Consider the following 8530-nt stretch of genomic DNA (forward strand, 5'->3'; position numbering starts at 1 on the left):
GGGAAAAAATAAATCGGGGTCCCGGGGGGCCCCCTTTCCTCCCCCCCCCCCCCCGCCTCCTCAATTCTTCCCCAGCCTGCTGTCCCTGAATACATGGCAGTAAGGGGTAAATATGAAAACACTGACTTTGCAATAAATATGCCTGTAGGAATTGGCATGTATTTATTTTAGAAACTGCTGCAAGTTTTCACACGGGTACTCCATAAATGCATTTTTCTATCTACTTTTATATAGTACAAGCTATATGTGATAGTAGTCCAAAGCCAGAAGACTCATGATTAATAGTTCATTGGGCTGAGCCCCAGCAGAGTCAAGCCATGGTGACCCCACAGCTCAGCACTGCTGAGTATGTGTGTGTGTGTGTGTACCTTCCCCCCCAGCATTAAAAGATCCAGGTGCTAATTATCCCCCACTCATGACTGGAACTATGTGTTCTTGTCACAAGTCTAAAACTGTATATACAGATGAGGCACAGGGCAACCTGATCTAGCACCACCTCATGAAGGGTGGGACTACACTAGTCATATACGACAGGCTGAGAGAGGGGGCAACAGAGAGATTCTGGGTGAACTGCTTGGGGCCCTGTTTGATGATGATTGGCAGACATTTAATGCTGGTGAAGAAACAAGAGTCAGTGGAAATGGGGAAAGAAAGACACAGCTCACTGTGGGAGTGAAAGAGTCAAAATGTATTAAATGTAGGAGCTCACCATGACTTGGAAAAGAGTTGGTACTGAGAGGAACTGTTCAATGGGCTTTATCTGGTCTATAATTCAGATGGGCTCCACTAACCTTTTCTTGTGGTAGGCTTTTATCAGAATGTTTGCCCTGTATGGGCTGTGTGTTTTAAATCATGTTCAGCATTGGCTGCATTTAATCAGCTTCATAGTTGCCTTCCATTACTCAGAATATGCTGCTTTTGATAGCAGCTTAATGATTGACAATGTATTTAAAGAGGTTTTCTTGTACACAAATGTAAGACAAGGGGCTCCCTCTCATGCTGATTGGGAAATAAAAGCTCATCCTATATTTTAGTAAATACAGTAAGTCCTCAGTTCCTAGATCCAGAAAGTTAATCTTTGTCCCCAAGTTCACCTTTCAAAGTTAGGTAGATTTTCCTTGAGCACAAGGATATTGAGGTGAGAGAGGGAGTGTTTTTTCCTGTGAAAAATATGCTCTTAATGGTGTATATGTGCCTTTGCCCTTTATAGTGTTTTATGTGCAAGTTCATACTGGTTTCTAGTTGTTGTAGAGTAGAGATATCTCAAAGCTGAGCATCCAGAAATTGTGGCAGATAGTATTAGAAGCCTCTGAGCCTATAACTGATCTAGTGAAACGTATTTGGGGGGGGGGGAAGAGGAAGGAGAGGCCTAATTAGACTACTATTGTCTACTCTATTTATGCTTTAGGGGAACTACAATCCTTTCATTTTTGTTTATTTGCTTCTGAAGTCAGAAACTAATTTGTTGCTGGTGTGTGCATATGTAGATGAATCGGACATTTTTCATTTTGATTAATATGTGCTTCCAAAAGATTATACATGCATATAAGAAGAGCAGCCACTTAGAAATGTAATACTTGAAGCTTAGAGGACTTCTAATCCTATAATATAGCTCTGGGTTCTTACAGACATCAATGAGTGCTTTGCATAGAGTATTTCTGAAATGTTTAGAAAGGACTTTTAAGTTAAAGGTCTGAGACTCACTAAACTACTGTTTTCTTCATGAAGTTCATATCTGTGAAACATGTTTCTTGCTGTTCCAAGTTTACAGAGGATAGGTCATCTCTTACTGCAGTAGCTAAAGCTGCTTGCTGTTTTAGTAAAGCTGTAGAGACTTGTGCTTTCAGCTCTCAATGCATTACCCAAGAGGACAGTTGTTGTATCTGCATTATATTACAGAAAAATACACCTAGAGAAGTAGGACATATATATAGTGGCAGCATTAATATGATAAACTAAATTAATCATGCACTTTTTCTCATTTCACTTCCACTCTATCAAGCAATCCATTTAAGCAAGGGTAACAGTTTCCTCAAACACTGACCACTTTTTTGCTTTCTATCCTTCACTGCCTAGTAGTAAATCCTAAATTCTCACTGTTGGCCTGAGACATGGGCAGACCCGGGATTTTACAAAGCAGGGTTACAAATGGTGTTATATGCATCAAGCCATATAACACAACTCATCTTTTCTCCAGGTAAAAATAAACTAAACATTTTATTAATATGCTATGGGCTTAAGGCTATATTCATTTTAAGTTGGAAGAAAAACAAACAACTTTATTGGAATATATATTTATTTGCTATATCATATGTTATATATTAAAAGCACACCAAACTAGGCAAAAATAATCAAAAGATGTTGTTTCTTTAGTCCTGTGGTCATTAGAATTAAATGTACATCTCTGAGATTCATAACAGAAATTCAAGCCTTCTTGAACATCTTGACAGTGCATTGAATACTTCACTGAAAGTTATTTCCACACCTGAGTTTTAAGCTAGACTTAAACAGTCAGTAGGGTTGTGAAATAGCAGGAGCTGTGAACAGATAGCAGAATTATAGAAGAAAGAATAGCTGATTGGTAAAACATTAAGACCATTTTAAAAAATAGAGATTTACAAAATCTATGGGGGGGAAAAAAAGGTTAGAAGGAATCAGGTACATTATAATGAGGCATAAAGTCAGGTGACTCTCTCACTGCTGCCACTGCCAGGCAGATTGTTTTAAACTTTGGGTGGATTGGGAATCAAAGTGGGGTGCAGTTGTACCACTGAACCTTCCATGGATCCATTCTTGGCCTGAGATTAATCCCATTTAGTCCTGACCCTAAATCAGGTTTGAAACCACTACTGCTTGTCGTTACATAGATACAAATGTTGTGATTTACAGAATTGGGAAAAGAGAAATTGCTATCTTTTTTAATGGATCATGGAACACTTTTTTCCCCCTAGCCTTAAAAAGCGTAGAGATGAGGTTTACACAATTTAACACCATTGTTCATAGAAAAACTCTTTTTGGACATCCTTAGATGAAGAAGTATTGTGGAACTCATGGCAATTAATGGTAATAAAAAATAACAATGAATTTATACTATATCTTTTACTGCATTTTAAAGATAGTTTTTGTTCTTGTTTTGTAAAATACATGACCTGTATGGGGAACCTTAGGGCTTGGTATAGTATAATGTCTGTCTTGGCACTCAAATAAAATCACCTGCATACTTTATTGATGCCCTTTCTGGTCATCTGTAATGCCACTATCCTAAACCTTGACAAATGCCAGTATGCTGATAGACCCTCAATAAAACCTTAATACAACTGTCTTGGTTAAAAAGTAGTGTGGCATTGAGAGTAACCGTATGTGTTTATATGTGTGTGTGTGTGTGTATATATATAACGTGTGTGTGTATATATTAGTTATAGCCACATACAGCTGTAAAACATGGGGAGTCATAGGAAGATAATAATTGTAAAATGTAGACGTATGGAAACAATACAAAAGAATACAGCTCATGAGGTTAAACACCCAAGACATTGAGCTTCCTACCAATGTCAGCAAGACACTGCTCACTGTTAGACCCTGACTCCATGCAGCGCCCACTGACTAGGGACATGATGATACAGTTGCTCATGGATCCTGTTACTCATTAGCCAGAGCAAGCAGGGAGCAAACACAAGCACACATTGCTCACAACAGCTTTATTTAAAATGGAGAGCTTCAGGCCAGGTCCCAAAAAAACAACAAACTGGGGACCTGCAGTGAACAATAGTTCTTTCCACATTTAGACACCTTGGTTCATGCTCATTAACATTTACTGCACCTTCACCCCTCCTTTGGTTCCACCCATATCTCCTCCTATCTCAAGCTCTGCCTCTTTTTACTGTTTACTTAATTTGCATGGAATTGCCTATGCATGTTACTTATTTACATGTATTTTGCTATGAGCACATGTCTGAGACCTTCACCCCACTTCAGTCACTGGGCAAACTTTGACCAAAACCTGGAAGGTTCTTCACCAATCACCATTCACCTTTTTGCATATGTTCATCTCAGATTCTGTTATCAGTTACATGTTGTCTTTCACATTCCAGTCTGTTTTTCAGTCCCAAGTTGTACCATCTTCACATTCCTGAGGCTTTACCTCATTCACAGCATGCAGACTTACACAGACTCACTTGAAAATGTTTGAAACAGTTAAGATGGTTACTTAGCACAAGCACTTTATAAGCAAAAATCTGCTTTACCTTCTAACGTTACATATTTTATAATACTACTATATTGTTAAGAAAATGCTTGCCTAAGCATTTTGCAACGTTATGTATAATATATTATTTTGCCTTGTGGTCACCAGCTTTGCTGAAGCCAGAGATTAAAGCCTTGTTTCAGCTTCAAATCTAGTGCTTCCCAAAATCCAAATATTGTCACCCTAACTCTCACAACCAGAAATAACTCCCAAGATCTCAGGAATATAAACATAGGGAATGACAGTGAGGAAAAGTTAGAGAAATTTAAATATTTAGAAACAGCAATGACTTACAATCAAATACTGAAGAAATTAAGGCAGAGTAAATTGAGCCCGAATAAAATAACTGTATTAAGTAAAACCTCAAGAAACCTTAAAACATAGCTTTATTGTTGTCGGGGCAGACCCAGTTAAAATTACAACAATGGGCCCCAGGTATTCCCACAACATTAACTCTTGTGTATGCAATCGTGTGCCTAGTTCTCTGTAGCAGTGGTCCTGACTCTCTCCTGACATGTCTTGCTGTTTTTAAAAGGATGTCTATTGGGAGGTGGTACTTTTCACCACTGATGGACAACAATCGCTTGAGGAAGTTATCTTCTGGGACTGTGACCTCCCCTACACCCCAGCCTACCTAACCCAAATGTTATAGTAAAGATTCAGGGGAGGGGGGGCATATAAACTGCTGTCTTTTTTTTTTTTTTTACAGGCTTGTGTCTGTCCTGACAATTGTCTTGACAGAATGGAACTGGTGAGGACCACTGGACTTCCTTTTCAATCTCAGGTCGGTTTTCTGGTTGTTCTGAGAACAGCTTGTTCTCTGCCCTCTCTCCCAGTTAGTTAAAGTTTATAATAATAATAATAATAACTAATAAAATTAAATAAAAAAAACAAAGAAACAGAAGCCCATCTGGGCTGATATTCTCAGTCCCAGGAATATTAGTCTGTCTGAGACTTTTCCCCTTTAAGATAGTTCAGGTGTATCTCTGCTCACCTTATGTCCCACCCTGTTGGCCTGTATAAACAAGGATGTGATAGACAACCCAGTTCCCAACCAAAGGGAGAGAGGAAAAAAAAAAAGAGAAGAAAAAACCCAATACACTGACTTTCAAGGCTCAGTTGCTCTTCCTCTGGCTGGCCTTTTCTCAGCAGTGTCACTTTCTCACCATGTTTGTCATTTGGCTTCAAAGCACCACTCAGGCCAGTGTTTGCCAACCTAATTAAGCTCTTCTGAGCTTAATTGCCAGCTTTCTGCTGGCTCTCTAATGCTGGGTAAGTCCTGCCCTGGCACTTGGGGCTCAGGATGCCATTCCCCACTCCCTGACTCCCTGTGCTCTCTCTTCCCCTCTTCCAGTTCTCTGGGGTTGCTCTAGCCTCACAGCAGCTGATCCAGAACTGCAGCTCCCAGGGGTCTCATTTCTCTTTCCCTGGTAAGTATCTCTCTTTTTTCTTCTTCTCTTCTTTCCTCTTCTTCACAATAGTACAATTGTTCAACCTGTCCTTTGATGTGGATATATATCCTGGACACTGACAAAGGCAAATGGGAAAAGCCTGCAAGTGTTTGAAAAGTGCTAAGGAAAGTATTTGATGCAGTATAAGAAAACAGATTATGGAGGAGAAGACACAGTAAAGATCTTGTGGACCTTTACAAAAGACCTGATGTTTTGAACAAGATAAGAGGATAGAGAAAGAAATGGGAAGGGCAAGAATCAATGAGAGAAGGCATGTGAGACAGATTTTAGAAGCTTAAGTAGAAGGTACTAAACCTTGAGATAGACCAAGGCAAAGTTGGGAAGATAACTTAAAAACTGACTGGAAAGGATAGGTGAAAAAAATGTGACAAGGTAGAAGGAGACTGCATGAGAGAGGTCCCTGAGACGAGAGAGAGAGAGAGAGAAATGTAGATAATGTATACTTTTAGTTGACCTTAACAATCACAAGATCTAAAAGCAGGACGGTTAAAGGAAGAAGTAATGTTATTATGTTGGGAACAAGAGTAATCTGGACATTAGTCTGGTTCTGATGCTAGAAAGGGATGGTAAAATATCAAAAGTGATATAAAAATCAGAAGTATTCAATAAATGTTTAAATACTTATGTATCTGGAAAAAACTGAAAAATATATTCATATCTTAAAGTAATAATCAAATACTTTCCTTTTCACCAGAGCCCAGTGTTGATATCATACAGAATATCATATTAAATCCATTGGTGCTTTCTAACCAAAAACATAAAGGGACTGAGATGCCCAGAATGGGTCCTGTATGGAATGTAGGTGTCAAATGTTCAAAGCTATGATCCAAAAAACCCCTGCTTAGCTGTCACCTAATACTGGAGCTGACAACCCCAGTGCTGACACAGATTTTAACATTGCTCTCCCCTAGGTACCTAGAGTCCTATGGTTGGTTGCATGTGCCCAGAAGAAAATCAGTTGCAACAGGACTGAACACAGCTAAGTTCAATTTAGTCTGAATGGCCTGTTGTACCTCTCCCACATCAGACTATGTATAAAATGGTATGGCAACTGCCTTTTCTTTTGAAATGCAATGAAATAAACACGGTTTCTCCAAACCAGCTCAACATGCTGTGGTCCCAGGCACATGTTTAAACACAGTGCCTTGGAGCAGTAAACCCTCGTGTGATATGCACCAGAGCTTGTTGCTTCACATTAATATGCAAGTGTAGATGTACTCACTGCCATTAGAGTACTTGTATAGCATGTGGTAGAGCGAGATTGAGTCCTGTCATAGGATTAAGGAGATTCAAACCAAGATTTCACCCTGTATAAGAATGCTTCTAACCATCAGGGAATAAACTGAGTGGGTGTGGGGGCGGGAAGACTTCCAAACCCTACTGTTGAAACTGGTCCATCATATGTAACAAATTTAAAAATGTATTGGTGAAAGTGAGAACATCTTAGTCTCTAGCCTACAGTTATGACATTCAACTAAGAGGAAGAGTCTTCAGTCCTAGCTCTGAAGGTTATTTTTGTATTTTATCTACTTCTGGTTTTATGTAATGTGCATAAACAGGACCTAGATCAGGGAATCTCCCTTTAGACATAGAAAGGAACTGAACTCTAGTCCTTCACATTCTACCCTCTTAGCACTTAGGGTGTCTTTATGTGTGCTCTGGGGGTGGGGAGGGGCACTTTAATTACAGCAGCTCTTGGAAGCAACTCTAATTAAAGCACACCGTGTCTCATATATTCAGAATCCTGTGCTTCAAAATGGTGGTAGAGGAACTTTAACTAAAGCTCATTCTCACAGGTCTACAAGCACCCTTAGTTTCTAAGCTTCCACTCTGGGTTTTAAAAGAAGAGCAACCTCTTTTGGAGGTCTCTGTCCAAAGAGAAGCAACACAAACAAAAGAGAGAAAGTCCCTAGAAAGTGTTCTAGGTGGCAAGTGAAACTATGAAGACATGAGGGAGCTAAGACATCATGAAACAATTTAATAAAGTTACATCTACTAGCTAATGCCTTTTAGTTAGATGTGCCTCAGAGCTTAGCATATTATAAAAGTCCTTCTTTTTTAGAGATCTCTTCAACTGAATTTTATTCAGCATTACTTGTATTTAATTTCCATTTAATGTAATCTAGGTGCTTTAGGATTGATTTGATGAACACCATAGATTGAAAATAGATTTTGGTAATAGCATTCAAATCATGAATATACATTTTAAAGTACACTTGTCCACAGTAGGTAGTACAAATGTGTTTGTTATCACTCAGTCTCTTAAATTGAGATCCCTAGATAGATATTGGATCCACACTGGGGGAAGTTCACTTGGATTTCCAGGAATACATCTGACAATTCCAAGCAATACCTTCAAATTATATGTTTGAGAACATGGATCTGCTGGAGAGCTTGACTGATCACATACATTGCCTCAAGAAGAGGATGTCTCTGCCTCTGAAGCAAAAGCAGTTTCTAGCAAGAACTGAATATAGACAGCTTCTCACTTGACTTCTGATGTTGTGAAGAAATCTTTTCCTAATCCCAGTGAAAACAAACTCAATGACTTGGGCTTGGTTTAGCAGTCATATAATAAACTGATTGGAATGATAGAAAAATTGGTACCAACTCACGTATGGAAGTTAGAATAACTGTTTATTTTGGACATAAATATGATGCAGACTGTTAGTTATACACATCAAGCCCTCTGTTACAAAATTTATGAAGTGTAAAAGAGTCTTAAAAAGAATATAAATTTTTCTCCACTTAAGAGAAACTTTTACACTGTCACAGTGATGTGAACTATGACTATGAAAGAAGGCTCAAAGACTTT

General features: G+C 38.8%; 1 long non-coding RNA gene across 1 annotated transcript in view; it reads left to right on the plus strand.

Moving 5' to 3' along the window:
* Positions 1-5790, plus strand: part of LOC109299227 — a 15799-nt gene extending 10009 nt beyond the window's left edge. The window contains exon 3 of the long non-coding RNA XR_002097798.1: positions 5780-5790. This is a non-coding gene — a long non-coding RNA (uncharacterized LOC109299227). The remainder of the gene's footprint in view (positions 1-5779) is intronic.
* The last annotated feature ends 2740 nt before the right edge of the window (positions 5791-8530 follow it).

This window comes from Gavialis gangeticus, unplaced genomic scaffold (assembly GCF_001723915.1).
Source record: "Gavialis gangeticus isolate Ggan-Ray unplaced genomic scaffold, GavGan_comp1, whole genome shotgun sequence".
NCBI classification, from domain to species: Eukaryota; Metazoa; Chordata; order Crocodylia; family Gavialidae; genus Gavialis; species Gavialis gangeticus.